Below are 25,597 nucleotides of genomic sequence, written 5' to 3' on the forward strand. Positions count from 1 at the left end.
CATCTCTTTCTCTCTCACGCGCTTATTCAGTATGCGTGCGAGTGCTTTGCTCCAGTACGGCGTGCGCTGAATGGCGAACATGTCGAAGCGACCCCTGAGAGCCGGCTGCCATTGTTAAAGATTTTTCAAGACTGCGACAACATAAACACGGCTGAACACGCTACTCGAGTACATTAATCACGGTATTTACTATTATCGCTAGAAGTACATGACACCGCACACTGTTTTGTACCACAGCGCTGATGAATTCTTGATTCTGATTGGCCGGGAGGTGTTGATGGATTTAGTATAGCAAGTCTGACAGTCCTGTTGAACTATATATATATATATATATATATATATATATATATATATATATATATATATATATATATATATATATACACACATATTGGAACACAGCTTAAGATGCTAGCGGGGGTTCCCTGAAGGGTAAACAGATCTGCAAGTCAATGTGTTTATGTTAAAACGGTAATGAAATGCATCCGTACATGGAAAGGGCGCTAAATTGTGCAGGGCTGAAGAAAGTGACATGCGGCGTGACGCACATCTAACCGACTTGAACAGTACTTCCCAGTTCTCATGCGAATGTAATGAGCTGGAGCTGATAGCTGACTCGCACACCTCAGCGAGAGAATTTTTGAAATTTTTTTACTAGGAATAGCGATAACACACAGCCTATTTGCTGGGGACAACAACAACAACAACAACAACTTTGGCGCAAGCTCTTTCCTGGATGATTGCTAACGAGGCTAAGCGCAGACTCCACATATTGTACTTCAGCACCTCAGCACTTTTAGCAGAGCCGGTCACGGACAATTACACCAACTGGAGTTTGTGTGGAGAAAACAACATGTGCTTCGGGATGAACAGAATGGTGTACAATGGCAAAGTTTTAGTGAAAATATTTTGTTAATGTAGTGTTGGTTTGCTAGTTGTTGAAGAAGTAGAGTGTGAGCTAGCTAGCTAACCAGTGAGAGAGATTAGCAGGATGCGTGAGCCATGTTTACTCCTGATACTCCAGAAAACATTTATTCGACTATCGGATTAGGACGCGGAAAATCGTAAGCTAGGAAATCTCTTCATGAGCGTATTAAGCCAATAAAGGCATCCAATGAGCAGCTCGTTGGTCCTGAAATCTGTTCCTTTACAAGAGCTAACAGCTACATATGTTAGTGCTAACACTACTAACGTGAAACTCCAAGAAGGCAGAGAGATAAAACAAAATGTTTATTTAATGTTGTGAATCGTATTAGATCGTGTTATCATTTGCGATGTTGAGGCGCTCTGTTTCCCCCTCTCTCAAAGTTTTAGGACGGAAAATGCTCAAAAACGCACAATTTTCTGTCCTAAAGACAGAAAAAATGATGGAGTGTTACAAAGTGCTGACACTGGAGACTCCTTCTGGCCAATCAGATTTGAGAATTCAACAGCACTGTGGTATAAACATAAATAACAATACCTAGATAGACTGGTTTCTTAAAGGTATTAAATAAGACAGCATTACACTGTTATATTACATTATATTATATTATATTACATTATTTTATAGTGGCTAGCTAAATATTACATACATAACCTTACTAGCTAGCTAACTCAACAGTGTTTTTTAATGCAACCTACGAGTTTTAACAGCTTGTAGCTACGTCGTTTTAGCCCCACCCCCTAACCTTTCCACTTGGCCCCACCCATAAAAAATGTCAGAATCATGAGATATTTAGGTCAAAGCATTTGTAACCATGTGCTTTTTCAATGAAATCTGTGATTCGTAAATGTAGCCTCAATGTGCATCAATCGTAACTTACATCGTACAAAACGTAGTGAAACTTACCAGTTACTACTGATCCCAATCTGCTTATTGATAAATGATTAATGAAATAACTTATGCACACCTTACAAACATATGTAAGGTGTGGAGTCTAGGACGGCGATAATCAAGCTTAAAAGACGAAAATGTTAGTAGCTACAATTCAGTTTTTTTTTTTTGTTTTAGCCCCACCCCCAGGTCTGTTCACTTAGCCCCACCAATCAGAACATTGCGTGGACGTAGTTTTATTCAAAGCCTTTCAAGTTGTAGCTTTGTGAGTTTTTCTTTACAGTTAAACCAGTGATCTGTAAATGTAGCGTAAAAGTGCGTAAAAAATTGTGAATCGCAACCGGACACAAAACAGCTGTGAAATTTAGTGTAACTTAGATTACTGGGGAAAGTTATATTTAGTTGATTTGCTACTTAATTGATCCACTTACGTACAAGTTACAAACCTACTTCGACTAAACTAGTAGCTATGAGCTTTTTCTACTTGTTAGAAATGTTAGCATGGAAGGTCCAAAAAATGTCTAAAGAAGCAAAAATCCCAGATGTCCTGGCTGATCTATAGTTTGTAGCTATAGACATAATGTCCACAAACACCTGCACGACATTTCTTCACATATCCAAAAAAGATTTGACAGTGAACCATGTAAATGCAGCAGCTCAGTAAATGTCACTGGTGCTTTTTATTTGTTTTTGACCGTCACATTTAAAAAGGCCATGCTGCGTTAAAATAAAGCACAGAGCAAATGGGACTAAATTGAGCATTGGGTTGTTGTTGTTTTTTTTTGTCCTTTTCATGGTGCTATTAAGTCTAAAAATATTCTAATCCTTCAGCGTGTGTCAATATCAAAATAGCACCAGGTCCATATTCCTAAAGCAGTCATGCTACTTAATAAACACAAATAAAGCCTGTCTATTTGCTAAAATGTATATATGATATTTTTTGTTGATCTTGGGAAAGGAGATATTTTTAGACGCTCTGACCTGCAGAAGGATTTTTCTGACTTTGAATGTCATACCCTCCATCGAAGCACACAGTCGGTGCGAATTACAAATGATGATGTAGGCGAGACAAAGTGGAACTGTTTGCTTATGTAAGCATTTATTTACACTCTGGCCCAACTGGCTTTCAATTACTGTCATCTCCACGCATCATTCATTGGAAATTGTGGTCTGGAACGCGTCGTGAATCTTAATCGTGACGGTATATTTTTAAAAGTGCGTTGTAGTGAACTGCGTTTCGACTTTTTATGTCGTTAAAATAATGCGGCTTTTTGTATCCGTATGTGTTTAGCGCTCCAAATATCAGTGACTGTATCTGGATTCAAACCTGAAGTGGTCGTGGCTTAAATCAGAAGGTTCTTTCTTTCTCCTATTTCCCAATGTATCAATTGTAAACGTATTTGTTCTCTGTGTAACTGTCCCTGCTGCTTTCAGCTCATCCTGCAACTCTTTTCGAGGGACCTCTGGCTTCTCTCTTCCCTTCCTTATCGTTAGTCCAAGAGCGAGAGTTGTGAAAAATTGCATGGAGCACCTGTCTGCGGATAATTAATTATAATTAATCAAAACACGGGTTTCAATTCAATTCAATTCGATTTGAATAGCGCTTTTAACAATGGACATTGTCTCAAAGCAACTTTACAGAAACATATAAACACAGGATAGAGATTTTAAGTGTGTGAATTTATCCCTATTGAGCGAGATAGCGGTGACAAGGAAAAACTCAATGAGATGATATGAGGAAGAAACCTTGAGAGAAACCAGACTCAGAAGGGAACCCGTCCTCATCTGGGTAACAACGGATAGTGTAAAAGTAAAAGAAAGTTCATTATGGTGTTTATATGAAGTCTGTTCACTAAAGTGTATGTGGTAATTGCAGTCCCAAGGCCATATTAGAAACCGTAGTCCTAGCAGCCACAGCGAGAATGTCCATGTGGAACCAAAGGTTTCACAGAGTGACACACCCCCTAGACTTGATCTCTATCAGCCCTTGAGACCTTGATATGTACCATATACTTCGGCAACACGTCATCAGCAGTACTCAACGTAATCAATGAGGAAATATTACGTTGAACGTAAAAGACTCTCAGGCTATTGGTTACAAGACAGCGTCACGAATGAAATGCTGCTAAATTCTAGGAACATGTGCTGTAAGTAATGGGTTGGATTTATGTTACATAGGAACAGAACGGTAAACTGGGTTTTCTGGAAGTTTCTGGTGGTGGAAAGTTTTTTTCTCATTACCTAAGCGCCCCTAGAAGCATGACACCACTAACTTGCTAACACAAGGGTTTGCATTCCGTTGGCATTTACACTCACAGACGACCCGAGAGTTTAATTCGGACCTGACGGAGAACCCAAGAACCAGAGAATCGAACAATCCTGAGACTACCAGGTACGATTTGCTCGATGGACTGTTGTGCCTTTTTAATAACAGACCTTAAAGTACTTTATTTTCTGTCCAGTATCATCTATCTTAGCCTTTTAGCTATTGAGCTGATGCCGATTGTCCGTTTTATTCATTAAGCCAGTGCTCTTTGGGCCGATGTATAACGAGGATACTTTCTACTGCATCGTAGGTCCACTTAAAGAGAGCAAGAGTGAGAGAGAGAGAGAGAGAGAGAGAGGGAGAGAGAGATTTAATGGTATTTACGTCATTTCAAGTCCATCTAGATTATATACCTGATTGATATTAGAGGTAAAACACGTCCAGACATTTTCCTCCTTCCATTCAGGAAAGGGTTAGACAAGCCTCAGTGCCGGATGTAGGAATGTTACTGAATACGAAAAACGTCATTCAGAACAAACAGATCATGTGTACTGAATACAAAGACTATTAAAAGCAGTAAATGAGCAGGGAAGATTAAGCTATCATGGTGAGTACTCCGAGACAAAATTATAAAGCAACACTCAAGAGGGTAAAAAAACTACAGAGCACAGCAAAGGGCAAATACCTTAATCATCCCTATATCAGTACAATAGGCTCGATAATGTGCAGGTGGAAAGATAGGTGTACCACACAAGGTTTCCTTACCATCGCTCTCAGAACCAATGATAAGGAAAGTAAGGGTGAAGAAAAAAAAGAGTTGCAGGACGACCTGAAAGCAGCAGGAACAACAGTTACACAGAGAACAAATACAGTACGTTTACAGTGCATACTGGGAAATAGAAAAAAGAAGTTTTTAAAAAAACGGGGCAGTGGTGGCTTGGCAGTTAAGGCTCTGGGTTACTGATCGGAAGGTCAAGGGTTCAAGCCCCAGCACTGCCAAGCTGCCATTGTTGGACCCTTGTGCAAGGCCCTTAACCCTCTCTGCTCCAGGAGCGCTGTATCATGGCTGACCCTGCACTCTGACCCCAGCTTCCTAACATGCTGAGATATGCGAAGAAAAGAATTTCATTGTGCTGTAATGTATATGTGACTAATAAAGACTCATTCTCATTAAGCCACACCCACTTTGGGTTTAAGTACAGATACTAATACAGCTCACGGCATTATGTTATGCCTCTAGCCAGATCTTTCTATCTGCTATCTTTTTTCTTAATTTGAAAACAACCACAGGTGAAGGACGACAGATCGCAACGACAACGTCCATAAACACGCAGCGTTCTCTGTCCTCCATTTGTTTTCCATGTGAGACGAGTCCTTCCTTGTCTCACATCTCTCAAAGGAAACGATGATGAGGAAACGAAAAGGCCAAGTCATGCCAGAGAAGATTTCTGCTGCGTTGCAGGGAAGCAGTGACAAGCGCTCAGCGCCGTTTCTCCGTTATGTCACCGTGTCAGCGTGTTTAGCATGAGCAGGCTCACAGGCTTCCTGTGAAAGACAGCAAGTGTGTTCTTTGATAGCTTCCTGCAAGTGACACCAAGACTGATGCGGCCCTATCGGGAAGAGCGTGAAGCCTCACTGTGCACGCGCGACGGGGAAGGTTTCGTCACCCCCGAAGCAATTAATAACTCTGACGCCCGGCAAATTAATTAGGCTTGCTCTATCAGGAATTAGACAAGGATGGAAAAAGCAGCAGCAGCAGCAGCTCGACAAGCTCGTGAATTGCGGATAAGAACGCTTCGCTGTGTCGATGGTTCGAGGTTGAACCTCAGCATTTTAGCAATCATAATTGAAGCGTTTTAGGAATCATAATTAAAACATTTGGCCAGATGTGCCCAGTGTAACTAAAGTGATTTGGGAGGTCATAAGTTTTACTAAACACAAAATCTCACCAAAAAAAAAGTTCAAATATACTCAGGCATCGATCTTCAAACGACGAAGGATAATCCATAACTATTCAGTTGAGAAATAGTGAATATTTAGATGCAGGCAAGGCAAAGAGGGTTAACATATGCCATAGAAACGTACCAATCTCTCGCAACAGGGAATTTGGCAAGACTTTGTGAAGTGTGTGTGCAAAACATGTGCTTTAACGGTTCAGAAACACGACCTTAACAGGAAATGAGTAACTGATTAGGATTCTACTGACTAAGAAACGCCAAAACAAAAATAGCAGAGTATATACATTATATATATATATATATATATATACACACTACATATTAATATAAGCTCTCACGTAACGCCAGCCCTAGCTCTATTCAGAAGTTACATGACAGTTACGCACTGTTATGGGTGGAGTTTGTCTAAAACAGACCGAGACATGTCTCTTAAGCGCATTTTTTCTTGCGTGAGATCGCCTTGAGTGAGGAGCGGTATTAAGTCCAGTGCCACTCTCTGACGGTTCAATATAACCACGATATGTCACGTTGAAATTTATGTCTCGGCTGTAAACACGCTCCAAATAAATAAATAAATAAATAAATGAACGGAAAGCTGACATTTGAGGCCGATATTAAAGACATAAATATGACTGTATCAATTGATGAACAGCATTGTACCTTAAACGTGTGTGCGAGGATACACCATCTTAATCGGAGACATCTCAATGATCGTATTTTATATGAATAAAGCCGTGAATTTATTTCATAACTCGGAGCCGTAAAGCGTAGCAGGCGTGGCTTTGGGTCAGCTTATCCTTCAAACTGTGGGCACGAACAGTTTCTAACAAACCGAACGCTGAATTAAAAGCGTGATGAAATAGATTATATACCGCCCACGTTACGATTCCATGACCTTCGATTTAGTTTCTTACGGCTTCGTTACGTTCTATACGCAATTAACTGTCAGACAACAATCCATCGCAGACACTCGGCTATGGTTCTGCTACGTTTCTCAGGATTTCACTTGAAATCGCCTTGAATACATGCATCGTCCAAATGAATAGCTGTAAAAACAGAAGCAGAGAAACAGCAGTAGACCAGTGCTACCTTTTATTAAAAAAAAAAAAAAAACAATTCAACAAAAGCATTTGGATTGGAATCAAGCCATAGTTAAGGAAAGATTATTTCTTTTCTCAGCTCGTGTCGTCGTCTCCTACATTTCGCCGCTTCAACGATCACCGTCTGCAGGACAGAAGCACAGACACATCCAATCCATTATGCAGTCAGACGTACTGTATATTTAAATACCGTGTGCTCAAATTGGCCCGCTTTCCCACTCGAGACGGATACGCTCTATAAAATCGGAGCATCATGCAAATGAAGCTAAAGCTCGAAGCTAAGGCTCCTGGATTTGCTCGACTGACCTCGCTGGAAGGAGGGCGCTTGCAGGAGAGGAGAAAGGGAAAAAAACTGTAGCCGTAGTGTACTTTACAACATGTTTACATCCATTTTAGGATTCGAAACTAGGTAATTAGTTGTTAAGTAGCTAATGTTTAATAGTTACGTCTGCGGTAATGACTGTACGTGAAATTAGCGGGTTTGTATATCGGATCTATATTATGATTTAGATTACTTACAGTCAGAAGGTGTTGGTTCATTTTCTGTAACTCCGACTGTAGTGTGGCCGCAAAAACGCCGGTTTTACTCAACAAATTTGTGTAACTCATTGATATGGTGATATGCTTTTCTGTACAGGGGTAGTAAGGTATGTTTAACATTTACAGAAGGAGTCTCCAGTGTCAGTACTTTGTACAGGTCCAAGGTAAATCTGTAAAAAAAAAAAAAAAAAGTTTTCTGACTTAAGAACGGATAAAAGTTGCGCTTTAGCGAATAAACACTGTAATTATCGGTAAATCGCTGTGGTAGAAGAGGAATAAAACATATTAAGACATGCTGCTGTGGGAAAACAATCAACTTCAAGCTTCACCTCACACTGTTGCTGATTGTTTTCCTATAACATCACTCAATTTCCTTCTGTCTACAGTAATCCTGCCGCGAATAGGTCAGAAAGGGCTTTGGACTCATTTCCAGTGTAATTAAAATGCAGGAAAGCTTCATTAATTCACAAGTACTGTAGCTCACTCTGTGTCCTGGCCTGTCGTCGCCGTGACGATGAGATCTCACCTTCGCTTCTAACACAGTTTTTTTATTTTTTTATTTAGTCACTCCAGATGCTCAAGACGTGGTCAAATTAATGATGCAAGGAATTAAACGCTCCGGGACGTGCTGCTATCGGAAAATGATCGACGTTGGGGTTGCGTGCCAGTAACAATGGCATATCTCGAAGTCTTTTATTCTTTAATACCGCAGAAAGTAATCGACATTAACATTGTGATCCATTTATAGTTAGATTTAATGCTGTGTATCTCGTTCTCCCTTCCCTATCTCGTCCCCCCAGCAGCTCTATTTTGCCTTCTCTAGAAGTAAAAAATAAGGCAAAAAAAAAAAAACCACGCAGTTTTTCACGTTACCAAGAAACCGCGTGAAGCGTAAAAACTCCTCAGTTCTAAATCTACAGCTTCACCGCTGACTCCTGCCAAGCACTAACACTGGAGACTCCTTCCATCAATGTTACAAATCTCTTTATATTGCGCATCCACGACAGATACAATGAACGAGCTGTTATTGCGCGTAAATATAAACCCGTGCTAGAAATCAACACCTTCTGAACAATCAGATTCGAGTATATGAAGGTTTGGACACCGAACTTACCGTGGCTGGTCTTTAAAGAAGTGCTTCTTTTTGTTAGAACATCCGCATAGCTGTTTGGTAACCTAGCAACCTGCTCGTTTGTGTTTCTGTGGTAATGTCGCCGCAGCTAAAGACATGGATTTCCGAGTGATTATTGGTATTGATTGCTGAATTGGTCGCTAATTGAATTACGCCGGTAGCTTGTAACGCACGCAGGAGATTCTCCGGAGGCCAACAGTCTGCCCGAAGGTGATACGTGGCACTAAAGTGCCTCTGAGACAGTGTCTGCGTGCACGTATAAGCGTCATCCTGATCATCAGCAAAGCACAGATTTGATTAGCGCTGTATTGATTCTTCTCAAGAATTTTTTTTCTATACCCAGGGGACAAATCTTATAAGCAGATCCCTAAACAGAGATCACATGATGCTTATATGAAATAAAGCTTTTACCACCAGCAGCAACACTCACTGCGCTTTTTTTTTTTTTTTTACATCTTCCCTCCTTTTTTTTGTTGTAATACCGTCACAGGAATAATTATTTCAATTAATTGCACATGACATTTAAGATAATACAATATCACGTCATCATAATATCATCATAATGATATCATTATTATGCTTAAATGTATCTATCATAATGTAAGTAAGGAGTAAAGCGCTACATGTTGTGTTATTATAGGAAACCAATCAACGACTGGCTGGTGTGGTGGATTCACTATTCACAATTCACTATTGATTATTTTCTGGTGAAAGCACATCCTGAAGTGTTGTATTCCTCTATTACCACAGCAGGTTGCCAGCGAATACAATTCTTTTACTTATTAAACAACAACAACACATTTTTATCCATTTATAGTTACCTTTCATTTCCGTAAAACAGTTACTTCCTGTTTGATTTTATGTTATAGCAGCTATAAACAGTCGTTCCCTCGCCATACCACACACACACACACACACACACACACACACACACACGAAAACCCCACACAGCTTGTCATTTTACTGAGAATCCACAATGGAACATAAGCTCTGAAGATGTCGGAAACTTTTGTCGATGTCGGTGACTTTTGACACTTTAGACTCCTTACACAGGCGCTAGCTAAGAACTAGACTAATGATGTCGCTGTAGCTACAAGAATAAGAATAATACAAATGACTTGAATGCTGAAGGGAAAAAACCCAAAAACGGCAGCTACGCTGTTACGGCTTTAAGCATGCTAAAATGCTAACCAAGCTAAAATGGCCGCCTTATTTTGAGAAACGTTAACATTGTGTCATATTCGAATCTTATTTATTCGTATTTATTTAGAAAGCAAAGCAGTGAGGATCCAACAATTCCCAAATTCAAATTCCCAACATTGGCGGTCTTGGGCTCCGACCTTGAGATGCTTAGAACAGACTAAATTACAGTTTTAGAGCAAAAACAAGGAAGCATTTGAATGATTTTTTTTTTGGTTATATTTTGATCAGAAATGCTCAGAAGTGACAGATTGGATCTCTGCAGACGGTGCTAACCTTTTAAACTTGGATAAAAAAAAACAAAACATTTTATTACATTTATGGTATTTGGCAGACACCCTTATCCAGAGCAACTTACAATTACCTCATTTATACAGCTGAGCAGGTGAGGGTTAAGGGCCTCACTCAAGGGCGCACCAGCGACAGCTTGGCAGGGCTGGGATTTGAACTCATGACCTTCTGAGGAGCAGTCCGACATCTTAACCACTGAGCTTATATATTTTATATATCCTATATTTTACACCATTTTCCCATATTTTATATATCCCATATTTTACACCACTTTCCCATATTTTATATATTTTTATATCCCATAGTTTATATATTTTATATCCCATATTTTATATGTTGTATATATATATATATAATATTTTATACCACTTCCCATATTTCATATATTTTATATATCCCATATTTTATACCACTTCCCATATTTTATATATTTTATATATCCCATATTTTATACCACTTCCCATATTTTATATATTTTATATATCCCATATTTTATACCACTTTCCCATATTTTATATTTTTTATATATACTATATTTTACACCACTTCCCATATTTTATATTTTTATATATCCTATATTTTATACCACTTCCCATATTTTATATTTGTTAAATATCCTATATTTTATACCACTTCCCATATTTTATATTTTTTATATATCCTATATTTTATACCACTTCCCATATTTTATATTTTTTATATATCCTATATTTTATACCACTTCCCATATTTTATATTTTTTATATATCCTATATTTTATACCACTTCCCATATTTTATATTTTTTATATATCCTATATTTTATACCACTTCCCATATTTGATATAATCTGTGTCTAATAAATGTGAAACTGCCATTTTCACTGTAAAGCGTGCCGTGTCCTGGACGAACTCCTACAACACGAATCAGTCGAGTGTGGAGAAACCTGACCTGGCGTGATCTTTCGTAAATGCACCTCTATTTTTGTTTGCCGCTGCGAGTAAGTTCATGAGAATGCGTTGTGAGAAATTTTCATGCATTTTTCTTCACATCTTAATGAGCATCACTTTGCATAAACCATAAAGCTCCCAAGCCTTTTCCTGAAGGGGTCCAGCGACCCACAGTTTACAGGTCAGAGTTATTTTTCCTCTGTGTTTTATTTATTTATTCATTATTTAATCAACATTGAAAACATCATTATCCTCCCTGAAGGACATTTTCCCCGTAATTAACTGCTGTATCTAAATAACACCTGCGTTAAACCAAATCCGCGTCTGCCCCTGCTTCCCCTTATCATCGCTAAACACACCGGAATATTTTTTTGCATAAGAATGTACTTCATTTTTTTGCCCTGATCATGATAGTAATGTAATTACTGTATAATAAGGTTCTTTACTGTAATCGGATTTGCATGGAGATCGGGCGTTATAGTCAAAGTAGGTCAGATTTTCCTGCTTATTGGATGATCCAAAGTGAGCAGACATACTGTACATTGAATTGAAGGTCAGAAGCGGCGAGGTTTCAGTTCGAGTGTAGGCTTAATTTGATTTCGATTCTTAAAAAATTTCACTCTTCCTGCCTCAAGTGAATTAGCAAATATTGATTTGTTCTAATACGTTATTGTTTCTATAGTAACAGCTCATTCACAGGGATTTCTATAGCAGACTAATCATGACTAAGCTTTAAAAATGTCCAGTATGACGTTCATTATAAAAAAATAAATAAAAACTGTAATCGTTGGCAACCTGTTGTGATATAACAAGTTTTTAAAAAACTTTTTTTGAGGTCACATGACCTCGTTGTAATTATTTTCCTATAACAGGAAATGACACGGAGCGTTTTAATCCTCACTTCTGATCCAGATCTTTTGTTCTTTACTGTATAATACATGCAGAATGACACGCATGGCTGTAACGTGTCGATCTGCGCGTCCTTCGTCCTTCCTCTGATCACCGCCTCGGCTTCTGTTGAGCGAGGAACGTAACCGCAAGCTGCTGTGAGGACACTGAAATATGCCGTCCCATATGATATCTTCCCCCCCCTGCCTGAAGGAAACCTGGAGGAAAGCCAGGAGTGCTCAGTGGGCCAGCTGTTGATAAAGAAGGAGCTTAAAAAGATTCTGGTGAAACCAGGCTGGAAGCTAATTAGTCAGCCGGCACAGTTTGAGCCCATCTTCAGAAATTGGTGTTGGGAATTCTGGTCCGAACGCGTTGCTTAATTGGAGTTAGAGCGTTCACATCCCAAACCGATTAAAGCACGATGGCCAAAACGGTTACCAAGAGAATGGTAATTGATTTTGTTGGCCGTAGGTTCAGTCGTAGGTTAGTAGGTTTTTCCATCAACTTGCTTTGTTTCAATTTGAATTCACCCGTAGGAAACTACAAATTGCTGTGCCAGAAAAGAAAAAAACTATTTCTGCACATGGTTGAGATGAATAAATGTATCAATGAAACAAAGTTGGGACGACGTTAGATGGAAATTTGTCTTTCCAGTAAACGTTGACGTAGTATAACAAACGGGATGAACTTTGAGTCTCTCGATTAAGACATTTCTTTAAAAAAAAGTAATCAAGGCCCACGTTGGGCTTCAAAACCCTGAACCTGTGGTAGAGCGGGTTGTCCACTAATTGTAGAGTTGGTGGTTTGATTCCTACATGACTCCACATACTGAAGTGTCCTTGGGCATGATACTAAACCCCAAGTTGCTCCCGATGGTAGGCTAGCGCCTTGCATGGCAGCTCTGCTACCATTGGTGTGTGAGTGTGTGTGTGAATGAGAACCAGTGTAACGCACTTTGTAGAACCGCTAAGGTTAAAAAAGCCTTATATAAGTGCAGACCATTTACCATTTACCAAATGTTACCTAAATCCACAAGTTCTGCGACTGAAAAAAACCCGTCGTTACCTCAAGCTCAAGAATGTTTGTGTTCATGCGATCCTGTTTACCCATCTTATTCTGGGTTCTTCTGACGTGCCGAGCACACGTCATTGCACGGTCTGTCGTAGAATTGGCCGAGCTTTTACAGCGTGAAGAAAACCGCAAATTAGAAAGCAGCTCAGAGATGAGAGAAAAAAAACAACAAGGTTCATATAAAACCAGGAGTTATAACTTGCAGTGTAGAATTATTCAAGATGTTGCAAAGCACTGAGCCAAATACACACACACACACACACACACACACATACACAGGTTAATGAGACACCAATGAGACTAATTACGAGCAGCAGGTGGACAAACAGGAAGCAGGTTCTAGCAATGATCAGGGGAGATCCTGAGGTCTGAGGTGATGCTTCTGCTTTGGTCGTGCCACTAGAGAACGTCTGAGCCAGACGATGTTCCTGATGTTCCTGGCTGCTCGGAGACGTCACAGATCAGAGGGACGTCAACTGGTGGGCCGCAGTTCGGATACGGATCCAGCACTCAGCGTTACAGCCAAACTAACCCTTGGGGAAAATGCTGTAGCAGGATGCTGATCAACTCTAGTTTTCTAAACACGAACCAGAGCAGCTTCTGTTACTGATTTATCCGAACATCAAACATCACCAATGAAAAGTCTATGACGATTCCCGTTTAAAGATTTAAAGAGTTATTCGCTAATTTACTCAGACCCTTTATTATCGACTTGACAAACCCAGGTAGGTTAAAGATCTGTAGAGCGAACCTTAAAGAACTCCTCAGGAACATAAACTGTCTGAAGAACCCTTGAGGAACTGCTTTTTTTTTCCCTAAGAGTCTCTAATCACGAAAGCTAAAGACTGCTCCTAAATCAGCTCGACATGGACTCGTGTGTGTGTGTGTGTGAGTGTGTGTGTGTGTGATGTGTACTACTCAGGATGTTCAGCGTGCAGTAATTGTGATCGTGTTTGCTCTTTGTGCTGTACTGTATAATACGTCCAGAGCTGAATCATGCTATTGTGTGTGAAGAGTGAGGCCCACAGAGTCCTCGCGCTTCCCGTCAGCACTGTGCGGCGACTGCGTTATCTCTGCTTCAGATATCAGGATGAGTGAAGATCCTTGTCTGATACAATAGACGATGCCAGGATGAGCACGCATGCGCGTGCACACACACACACACACACACACGGAGTTTGTATACACAGCTCAGTCAGGATTATATTGTGGCACTATGTACAGAAAGATGATATAATTGGATATATAAGTACACTCACGAGTGGAAGGTTTTTACTTTTTATGTGCGTGCAAGAGTTTAAATCCCACCAGTGTAAAATTTGTTTACGTTTTGGGTAATATTAGAATAGGGGAAAAATTATTTTTTTTAGTTGGTTAGAAAATGATGTGCAGTCCCATGCACTGTCTGGCTTAGGCCACGCCCACTTCCAGGTATCACTGTGTTACATCCCTAACTCATATAATATTTGGTATGCTGCACGGTCTTTGTACTGATTCGCTGAGTTTAATTCTACAGTACATGCTAGAAATAGGTTTTTGGACAAACAAGAGAGATGGCAGAACGTGGTGGAAAGCAACAGCGTAAACGTCCCATGAGGTCTGCCAAGCGGCTACGGTGATAATAGATGAGGAGCGGAAAGCAGCAGTTGTGATAGATCTTGCGGCCCACAGTGATTGTGACATTTAAAAGCTGGAGCAACACGTGTACTATCATGTCAAGAGTGCTAAAAAAAATGGACCACGATCCAATTAATACCTGCTCGGTGGTGTGGTCCTGTGCGGTAGAGGGGGGTCAAAACATTTGCACAGTCAGCAGCCAACTTGGCCCATTTTCGGTTTACAGACCACGAAAAAAAACAACAAAAACAACAACAGAATTTAACGGGAATATCATATCCATCAGACCCATTCCCATTCCCATGGACAAATTAGTCTTTTTCTTATGAACCCTTGTTATTACAAGGAAGTGTGACTGTAGTTGGAATTGGACGCCGCCCATTTATTTCTCTGGGACAGCTCGCTGCAGTGGAGATATTACCTCAGCAAGGAGCAAGGCATTGGGCTTGTACGCCATGTATCCGTCCACTCCACTCCCGACACTGCCGTTGTCCAGCGTCCATTTCGACATCAGCTCCACCTCTGTTTCACGGACCATTTCCTCACCGTAAATAATCAATCTCTGAGCTTCGGTACGCTCGGCTAATTACAGCGAGCTTTCCCTCACTTAACCCTCGTGTTCTGCTCAGCACGAAGACATCGATCTCCCATTGATCCAGGATACGTTTTTGTTTGTTTGTTTTCTAATTTTACAGCAACAAATATTTCCAGATATTTCTAGTTATTTTCAGGTACACCCACTTTCTAGCTACATTCTACGGTCACACAAATTAAAATCACAACCTCTTCACAAGATTCGTTCCTCAGTGGAGATTCTGCAGCACCACAATTCCTCCTGATTCGCTTTGACCAATGAGTCACAGCGACATCGTACTCCATACGTGACCTCAGGCAAACTTCGAAAGCTCGGCGAGTCGAGCTTGTCGTCAGAAGCAGCACATTTCTAAGCCCTAAAGAAATGATTTAACATCATGTAAAGTGGATATTAAATTCTTAAACAAAGTTAAACACTTGGTGGTGTGCCGTTAGAGGAAAATAACAAATGTGAGGACGCAGAGTTACTGTTAACACGCCAAAGTTATTTTCCTATAGTAACGGCATCCATGGAGCAAGTTCTCACTTATGTTACAGCTGCTATACATGTAATCTCTCTCTCTCTCTCTCTTTCTCTCTCTCTCTCTCTCTCTCTCTGGAAGTGAATAAGACCAAAAGAGTCAGAAAAAAAGCCCTAACATTGGAGACTCCTTCCTAAAATGTGAAATAACCGATGGTTAGACACTCTGTTACTATAGAAACAGCATAAATATAAACCTGCGCTACAGTCAGAGTTGCAGTTCTACAAAACGAATCACCTTCTGACCAATCAGAATGGAGCACTCGACAGTGCTGTGGTTTAAAAAGAAAAAAAGCTATGTGGAGGTCTTCAGTTTATAAGAAGCTCCTCGGCGATATTTAGACTCGATATTTTCCGTGGAATTTCCCACGACGCTCATCCCGATAGACAGAAACCAATGCTCTGTTTAAAACCGCCTCGTTCCTCCAGATGAAGCGCTTCTGCACGCAGAGCCGTAAATTAGGCTCGGCTTCGGCCCGCCCATGCACGTCTCCGTCTCGCTGAGGCGTCTTTGGATTTGTTGCTCAGCCATCAATCATCTGCCCACTGCCAAAACCAACTTTTAATTGCAGCAGCCGGAATCCAGAAGTAGCAGCTGAGGCTCGTGGAAGAACAACAACAACAACAACAACAACAACAGCCCTCACTGAGTCTCATCCTCACCTGCGTACCTGTGGAGTGACTCAGTTATCCCAGTGTGGCCAGCTGGACCAAGAGCAGGCCATCTGAGGAACACCAACCTGAAAATATCAGCTAAATCTGGCAGCTGTTGGAGCGGTGAGGCTGAGACAATGAGCTCAGAGGACACGATGGACATGGGAAATGGAGAACAAGAGTGAAAGACGCAGTGAGAACAGAGAGAGAGAGAAAGAGAACTAGAGAGTGATGTGTTTCTAAACATGCTTTTGGATTTAGCTATAATTTATCCATACTGCAGAGCTGCTAACAAGAAAATTCTAGCAGAAGGAATTTCAGTGAGAGGGAAAAAGAGAGATGGTGAGAGATTAAGACAGAGAGTGAGATAGAAGAAGGAGAGAAACAGAGCGTGGGATAGAAAAGCAGAGAGTGAGAGAAAAAGAGACAGACAGAAAGAGATAGAAAAAAAGAGGGACAGAGTGAGACAGAAAAAAGGAGAGACAGGGATAGAGACGGAAAAAGACAGAGTGAGACAGAAAAAAAGAGAGAATAAGAGAGTAGGGCAGAAAAAGGAGGGACAGAGTGAGACAGAAAAAGAGAGAGAAAGACTGCTAGAAAAAGGGGAGAAACAGAGAGTGAGATAGAGATAGGGAGAGATAGAAAAATATGAGAGTCAGAGAGAGATAGAAAAAGGAGGGACAGAGTGAGACAGAAAAAACAGATAGACAAAGAGTGAGACGGAAAAAGGGAGAGACAGAGAGTGAGATGGAAAAGAGAGGGAGAAAGAGAGTAGGACAGAAAAAGGAGGGAGAGTGAGACAGAAAAAGAGAGAGACAGACAGTGGGACAGAGAAAGAGAGAGACAGACAGTGGGACAGAGAAAGAGAGAGACAGAGATAGAAAAAGGAGAGAGAGAGAGATGGTGAGAGATAGAGACAGAGAGTGGGACAGAAAAAAGAGAGCGACAGAGAGAGATAAAAAAGGAGACAGATAGAGAGTGAGATAGAAAAAAGAGGGACAAAGTGAGACAGAAAAAGAGAGACGGAGAGTGAGATAGAAAAAAGAAAGAGGCAGAGAAAATGAGACAGAAAAAGAAAGAGGCAGAGAGTGAGACAGAAAAAGAAAGAGGCAGAGAGAGAGACAAAAAAGAGAGACAGAGAGTAAGACAGAAGGAAGAGAGAGAAAGAGAGTGAGACAGAAAAAGGAGGGAGACAGTGTGAGATAGGAAAAGGGGAGAGGTGAGAGTGTGAGACAGGAAAACGGAGAGACAGAGAGGTAGAGCGAATAAGACAGAGTGAGACAGGAAGACAGATGCTAAGAGAGACAAAGAGGGTGTGAGATTAAGACGGAGAGTGAGACAGAAAGAGAGACTGAAAGTGAGTCACAAAAAATGAGCGAGTAAAACCGAAAGAGAGTGAGACCAGGAGATAGACTGAGACAGAGAGTGAGACAAGAAGAGACAGAAAAAGCGAGACAGAGAAAAAGAGCGTGAGACAGGGGGAGAGAGAGAGAGCAGTATATCATTCTCAGTCAGTGAATTATGGCTCTGCTGTAGTGGAGGACGTGACCTGCTTGATATTATGCCAACACACACACACACACACTTAGCAGAGAACCACATGACAGATCACACACGTCTGGCTCACGCAAATGAGACGTCTCAGTGTGTGAGGGAGTGACACAAACACAGGACTGTGGGGTGAGACAGGTCAGAGACAGAGGACAGACAGAATTGCTAAGATGACCAGACAGAAAGACAAAGATGTGTCTTTCTCTTATTCAACTATTTAGGTGTGTGTGTGTGTGTGTGTGTGTGTGTGTGCACAGTGGTGTACAGGTACAGGTCATGACCCCTCCGAATAGGTTGTCATTCTCCTCTTCCATCATGTTCGTTTGTACTTTTTTCTTTGTGTTTCCTCTCACGTTGGTGCGAAAGTGACAGAACGGAAGAAGAAGAAGAAAACGAACTTGCCAGTTCTTTGTCCTTAGCAACAACATGACAACAACTTTACACCCCCACACACACCAGATATCTCCTCTGTAATAACTGATCACATACAAAACAGTGCTATGAACGCTAACCCCGCCCCTAACTCCACCCCTAGCCCCGCCCATTCGCTCATACTAACCCTGTTGGTTCTGCAGGATTGTTGTGAAGGTTGTACAGGTGGAGAGCAATCTATATGCACTATAATGTGCAGTTAGTTGACATTCAGTGTGTGTGAGTGAGTGAGTGAGTGAGTAAGAGAGAAAGAGAGCGAGAGAGAGAGAGTCTACATATATAACATGCTTGGGAATTCGAAGAAAAGAATTTCACTGTGCTGTAATGTATATCTGACCAATAAAGACTCATTATCATATGGAGAGAGACAGATTATCTACATTAGGATAGATAGATAGATAGAGTGTGTGTGTGTGTGTGTGTGTGTGTGTGTGTGTGTATACATAGTCCACATATAGAGAAATAGAATTAGAGAGAGAGAGAGATTATCTACATTAGGATAGATAGATAGATAGATAGATAGATAGATAGTGTGTGTGTGTGTGTGTGTGTGTGTGTGTGTGTGTGTGTCCATAGTCCACATATAGAGAAATAGAATCAGAGAGAGAGAGAGATTATCTACATTAGGATAGATAGATAGATAGATAGATAGATAGATAGATAGTGTGTGTGTGTGTGTGTGTGTGTGTGTGTGTGTGTACATAATCCACATATAGAGAAATAGAATCAGAGAGAGAGAGAGAGAGAGAGAGAGAGAGATATTATCCACATTAGGATAGATAGGTAGATAGATAGATAGATAGATTGTGTGTGTGTGTGTGTGTGTGTGTACATTATCCACATATAGAGAAATAGAATCAGAGAGAGAGAGAGAGAGAGAGAGATATTAGCCACATTAGGATAGATAGATAGATAGATAGATAGATAGACAGATAGATAGATATCTGTGTAACTACTTCCTCAGATCCTCAGCAGCAAGAACAGATGTATAAATCATAAGAAACCTGCGCGTGTCCGCCGGTGAACCTGCTGCTCGAGACCAGTCGCGTGTCCTTTCCTCATCCGGTCATCTCGGACAAATAAAGCGCACGAGCGCGCCTGAATTCACGCACCCGCGCGCTGTTGATCATTGAGATTGCGGGTTTGTTGTTGTTCTTATTCTTCTTATGATTAATATGTAATCCCTGTAAGTGAGTTGCGCTTCAGCTCCGCGCCGACGCACCGCGCATTTTCAACCGCGGCTTTATCATTAAAAATAAAATAAAAATAAATTCCGCCAGACGCGCACGCGCCACTCACCGACGCGCGCGGGGATCCTCTACATGTCCTGTGTCCTGTGTCTGCAGCAGCACGACTCTGTAATGCTGATGATCACATCCTGCCGTTACATTCCCCTCATGTCCGCCGCCGGTGAGCGCGAGCGAGCGAGCGAGCGACTGAGCCAACACCGGCGCTGTTTCGGAGTGACTCACTGACTGCGACTGGAGGCGCGCGCGCCGTTTACCGGGGAAGCGTCACCCCCAGCATCCGCCCGCGCGCGCGCCGGTGAGAAAGAGCCTCTATACTACGACGCCTCTATACTGTTGCCGAGGTGGAGGAGGGAGGGATGGAGGGATGGAGGGATGGATGGATGGATGAGGGCTAGAGCACCGGAAAAATAAAGGAACAACCGCCGCGATATATCGCTAAATCGGTTAAATCGTCATGGCGACTCTGATGACTAGTCCACATACATTAGCATAAATTAAACTGCACTACATGATGACAGTCAGCTGAGCTTGATTGGTTAATGAGTAAATACAGATGTTATTAGTCGTCGTGAATTCTCAAATCTGATTGGTCAGAATGCATCGATTAGTTTTCCATGACAGCAGCTCTATAAAAATCACAGGTTTGTATGAACGCTGTATCGTTTTCCACAACGACTCAGTACAGCAGACGCTCTGCATCGAAGAACTTAAAGACAACCGTGTTCGTTTAACATTTATGGATGCAGTGTCAGTGCTACGTAACAGCTTACGCTTTGTGTTTGTTCAATAAACATCAGACAATACAATGCAAAATAGCTACATATCATTTTATATACGCATTAGCGTAAGAACAAAATAAAATTACAAAATTATTTATAAATAATGCTGCTTGTCTCACACTAATGTAGTCAGTAATGTTAAATGAACATCATTGTTATTATTATCATTATTATTATTGTCATTAACTTTTTATTATTATTATTATTATTTGTATTTAAACATTTGTGATGTAGGTTCCTGTTGCACAGTAAATGAAAGTAATGAATAAAATAAAATGCCACCCCACACCACCAGAGGTCCTCGTCACTAGGATACTAGGAGTCATCTGATTCTCATTACTTCCTTATTTATTTACTGTTTTTGTACTCACAGTTTTCATTAGCTGGACAGAAGTCTTGCCTTGTTCTGATTGAATTACTGAGCCATTATATCCCGTGTTACTGGATTGTTTATGGATTAATTACCATTTGCATGATGTGAAATTGCAGTATGTGGCAAGAAAATTATTGAAATATGACATCATGCGGCCTTAAGACTCTAAGCTTTCTGGAATTGATTCAAAATTTTATATATATATATATATATATATATATATAAAAATTTGCCCCCCAGCATTGTAACCTAGAGCACCGTTAAACCGGGGTCTTTTAACCATCATGTTTACATTACAACCTGTAGGACAAATCAGCTTGACCCGGCCACAAGCAACAGCTAAAGATGACATGACGACGTATTATTTCATTACCCATCAGGAACTAATACAAACTTTCACAAAGTGAATCCTAATTATTCAGGAATACTTTATATGTGAACACATGTTTATATGTGAACTGCGATGGCATTACTGATATTATTGCTAGAACCTAGAACCTATTAAAACCTAACAGGTCCTATTTGGACTGGATGAAATCCTAACAAGAGGATAAATGTAGAACCGCTTTAGAAATTGAGAACTGTTAACCAACCAATGAATCCTTGAGGAACTATGTTTTTTTTTTTTAATTAGCATGAGCCTTTTCTTTTCAATTACACAGTGTGATAGTTTAGCAAAATTAGTGCACTAACATGAAGACAGCTAACAAGCTTTATGTTTTTTTCAGCCGCAGTAGAGAGCGAACTAACATTAGCTAACTAACATGGACTACGTTTACATGGACGGCATTAATCTAATTATTGACCTTATTCTGAAGAAGACGTATAATATTCTGATTAAGGTGTTTACATGAGTCGTGTTTAGAAAATTCCTTTCATGTTCCCATTTTATGCTATAGAACGTAGATCGATTAACAGCACACGTCGTTACGTCCCCACACGGTTTCGGACGCAGTCATGCTCTCTTGTTTACCGTTAAACGGTTGAGCACTGCCGTGTGTGTACGTGTCCTGTTGCATGATGTGGTGAAAATTCCCACACGACGTTAATAGTGTGATTAAGGTGTGTACATGTCTGTAATGCACGTCGATATTGCGACTAAAACAGGAATACTCCAAATGTCTTAATTCGATTTGTGTTTACTTCGAGTATGACTTTAGTCGGATTAAGGTCATCAATAATTGTTGTTTACATGCTAGTTTCTTAATCAGAGTATCATCTTAATCGGGTTAATATCGGAATATTGTTGTACATTTAAACGTACTGATTCTTGTACTATATAATCAGCAATCAAAAACTAGCTAGGTTTGCTAGAAGGCTAGCAACATTAAGCAAGCTAGCTAAATTTAGAAACCAGGAAGCAAGTTTGCTAACAGGCTAGCTAAACTTCTGCAACCTCTTGCTGTGCGTTGTGCTTGCCTAATTCAACTGAACTGAAATCCCTCCCTCGACAGAACCAGGACTTGCTTTAGAGCGCAGCAGGTACCCGGTAACTCGCGGTGATCTCCATTACTGACCGTTATACCAAATCCGAAGCTTCAAACACAATACACTATCATCATTCAAACTGAATCTCCGAAATCTCTCCAAAGAAATATACTTTTAGAGCTTGAACTTGTAAAGTAGTTCAAATATTCTAGAAGAGCTCTGGGATATATTTAGGTCAACATCAAAAGCTTCGATTGCAGCTTTGACACAGATGGGAGCTGAAAGCAGCAGGGAGAGGGAGAGAGAGATGAACAGCCGGCTTCTCCACATGCCTCAAACGCTCTCCTCGGCAGCTCCCACAACCTCTAACAAAGCTCGACGCGCCCGGGTCACAGCACCAACATGCCGGAGGTCTGTTCTACCTGAGCCAAGGAGCTTGAAGCAAACAATAACGTGGACAGTCTGGATCAGGAGGGGTCTGATAAAAACTCAGGGTCTACAGCATTACATTCGCATTTATGTATGCGAATGAGACATCATTTACCTAAATACGAGTACATATGCATGCATACATAACCAAAAATATAGTCTGTGGATGATGTTAGGATTCAAATTTTAATTTCACTCTTAAATTTTACAGAAGGTTTTATTGGGAAAAAAAATGTGTCATTAATTTGTGTGATCACTATAATACATGGCAATGTTTTCTGTAGAGAGATGTTTATTTAGCATTTATGGAAGGAGTCTCCAGTGTCAGCGCATGTAACATGTAAAATAGAGGAGTTTGTATTTTGTGGTGTCTCCGCAACTTCAAGAGAGAAAAAAAAACGAAAAAGAGTGTCGATGAGGGAGCGACTGATGACGGCACCTAACGCAACCGTTAACGGGAGCTAACTTGATTCAAACTTGCTGTTATGTAACGGAAAATCATTTGAATCACCATTGGGGTGGTAACAGTACCTGTGGTTTGCCTTTTCACCCCATCATTGATTATTTTCCAAACCACATTGTATTGTAAAAGGTTTTCATTACGTTCTGAAACGGTCCGCTAATATTAAGTAGGGCAAGAAGATTTCTTCACTCATCTGAGAGGTATCATCAGTCCTTTTCCAGACAACAATGGCCAGGGTCTGGCTTAAAAAGAAGAATAAACTGGATCAACTGGACCAAACCATCTCCGAACAGAAGGGGAGGATCCACCACCTACCTTGTTATAGTAAGATTCTTTGTGGTTCCTCAGAAATCCTGAGAAATGAGCTTTGGAAAGACCGGACCATCGCTTGTCCCCATCAAGAACGTATCCCTGCTTCACGCCCGGCGATCCCAGGATAGGCTCCGGATCCACCATGACCCTGATCGGGATAAGCGCTTACTGAAAGAAAGTGAATGAAGAGTATTTGGCTTTTTCTGCTACTTGTTGTCAACCAAAAATGCAGATAAGTAGTAAACAGGAAGTAGTAACAAGCGAGCGTGCTTGTTTTCCTGGACCACCTCTGAGGGAAAACAATACAGAACGGTTTGTCGGAGGATGACCTACGTACGATCTTGCCGATCCTTTTTAAAATCGCATTCATCACGTCAATTCACACTCCATCATGCATCACACTTCGTAAGGCAACATAAACCAGACATAGCGTTTTTAGCCTGCCGGTTTCACAGCAATTCACACCTTCATACGACGTCGATGTCATTTGAGTTTCTTGACGTCGTTGGTGTGAATCACAAGTAGAGGCGTATAACACCAGTAAGATTTCACACCGTTTAGTGAAGCTGATAAAGCTCCCGGGTTGGGCGGAGGAACGTTCGTTGGGAATAAACCTCATGTCAAGTTTCATTCACTAACTACAGATAGAGGTTAGGTTTCGGGCAGAATTACGATTGAAAGACAATGTCCTATTTTTCTATTGTGGTCTCTCTTAAAATTCCTGATTCGAACTAAATTAGGAGCGATATGAGAACGTTTAAAAGTAAATCAAATACTGCTTTAGAAAGACAGTTTGAGAGATATTGGATTCGTTTATAGCTGAAGAAAAAGAAACCCAGTGCTTGTCATGGATTCTGCGTTTCCAGCTCCTTCTGTGTGGGTTAGAAGTATGCAAAAAAAATGTGGTCTTTTTTTTTTTTTTTAATAACCTGTTTAATAATGCATTTCCACATCCAGGTTCCTTCTTCAACATTTCCTCTCATTCCACAAACCAAAATTATTCCAATCCGAAGCGAGGCTCGGGCCTGATTAAAAAAATAAATAAATAACGTACTAATAACCTTGCTGCTCTCATCAAGGTTTCTCAGATTGGAGTGGCACGAACCCGTTACCCTCCGAATTCACGCTGCCTCGTAAATAACGCATACTTGCAAAATTGAACCAGGGAGAGGCTGATAAATGACAGGGTTCGATCTTTAAGCCATGAAAAAGAGATAACAGAAAAAAGGTCAGTGAGGTGCTGTAGGGAGTGGTATTTGAGGCTGGTCAGAAGGGGATGGAGGAAGTGAATTTGCCTCCCAAAAGAAAAGTGGAGGTCAATAGACTTAGGACTTAGACCCAGGTATTAGAGGTGAAGTTCCTCTGCAGCGTTGCGATAAACAGGTCGAGAGGTTTGGACATCCAGAGGCTCTGGATCTGTCGCATGGACGGGCTGAGGAAGAGTCCCAAACGGCATGGAAATAACACTACGTGAAGACGGTAGGAAATTACCATCTAAAAGAGTCATCTCTCAGGCAAAAAGCCAGAATGAATGTTCCTTAGAGACACCGAGGAGTGGAATGAGACGGAGAGGCAGATCCTGTGGTATTAACGTCAGGTGGCTAGGATAAATGATACGGAGATGCACAGAAACTGATAAATATAGTCAGAGAAACTAGACCCAATTCTGACCTCTGCTCGCTAAACAAACGCTGCTTAAAGACATGTACTTTTGCTAACTAGCAAGATTTATGCTAATTACCAAACGGAGTAACACATTAGTTGGCTTATAGTCTTGCTTAGGCTTACATTCCTAAGCCACCACAATGTCTGGCCATTATGTTGAGATTTTGTTGAGAAAACTGATCGCAGTAGTGCTAACTCGTCCGCAGAACAAGTTAGGTCCTGTCCATACTCCTATTTGAAGACTTTTCCATGTTGGAAAACTTAAAGTTACTGCTTTACCTCTGACTGGTTAAAAAGCACTGACACTGGAGACTCCTTCCATAAATACAAAAACATTTCA

At 40.8% G+C, this 25,597-nt stretch overlaps 1 protein-coding gene across 1 annotated transcript in view; it reads right to left on the reverse strand.

Annotated features, from left to right (window-relative positions):
- The window catches only part of dlgap4a (discs, large (Drosophila) homolog-associated protein 4a), a 105,689-nt gene extending 85,507 nt beyond the window's left edge, over positions 1–20,182 (reverse strand). Inside the window, exon 1 of the mRNA XM_053644388.1 lies at positions 19,563–20,182. The gene's annotated coding sequence lies outside the window, so the exon portion shown is untranslated. The remainder of the gene's footprint in view (positions 1–19,562) is intronic.
- Positions 20,183–25,597: the final 5,415 nt, after the last annotated feature.

The sequence above is a fragment of the Ictalurus furcatus genome, chromosome 15 (genome assembly GCF_023375685.1).
Source record: "Ictalurus furcatus strain D&B chromosome 15, Billie_1.0, whole genome shotgun sequence".
Classification (NCBI taxonomy): domain Eukaryota; kingdom Metazoa; phylum Chordata; class Actinopteri; order Siluriformes; family Ictaluridae; genus Ictalurus; species Ictalurus furcatus.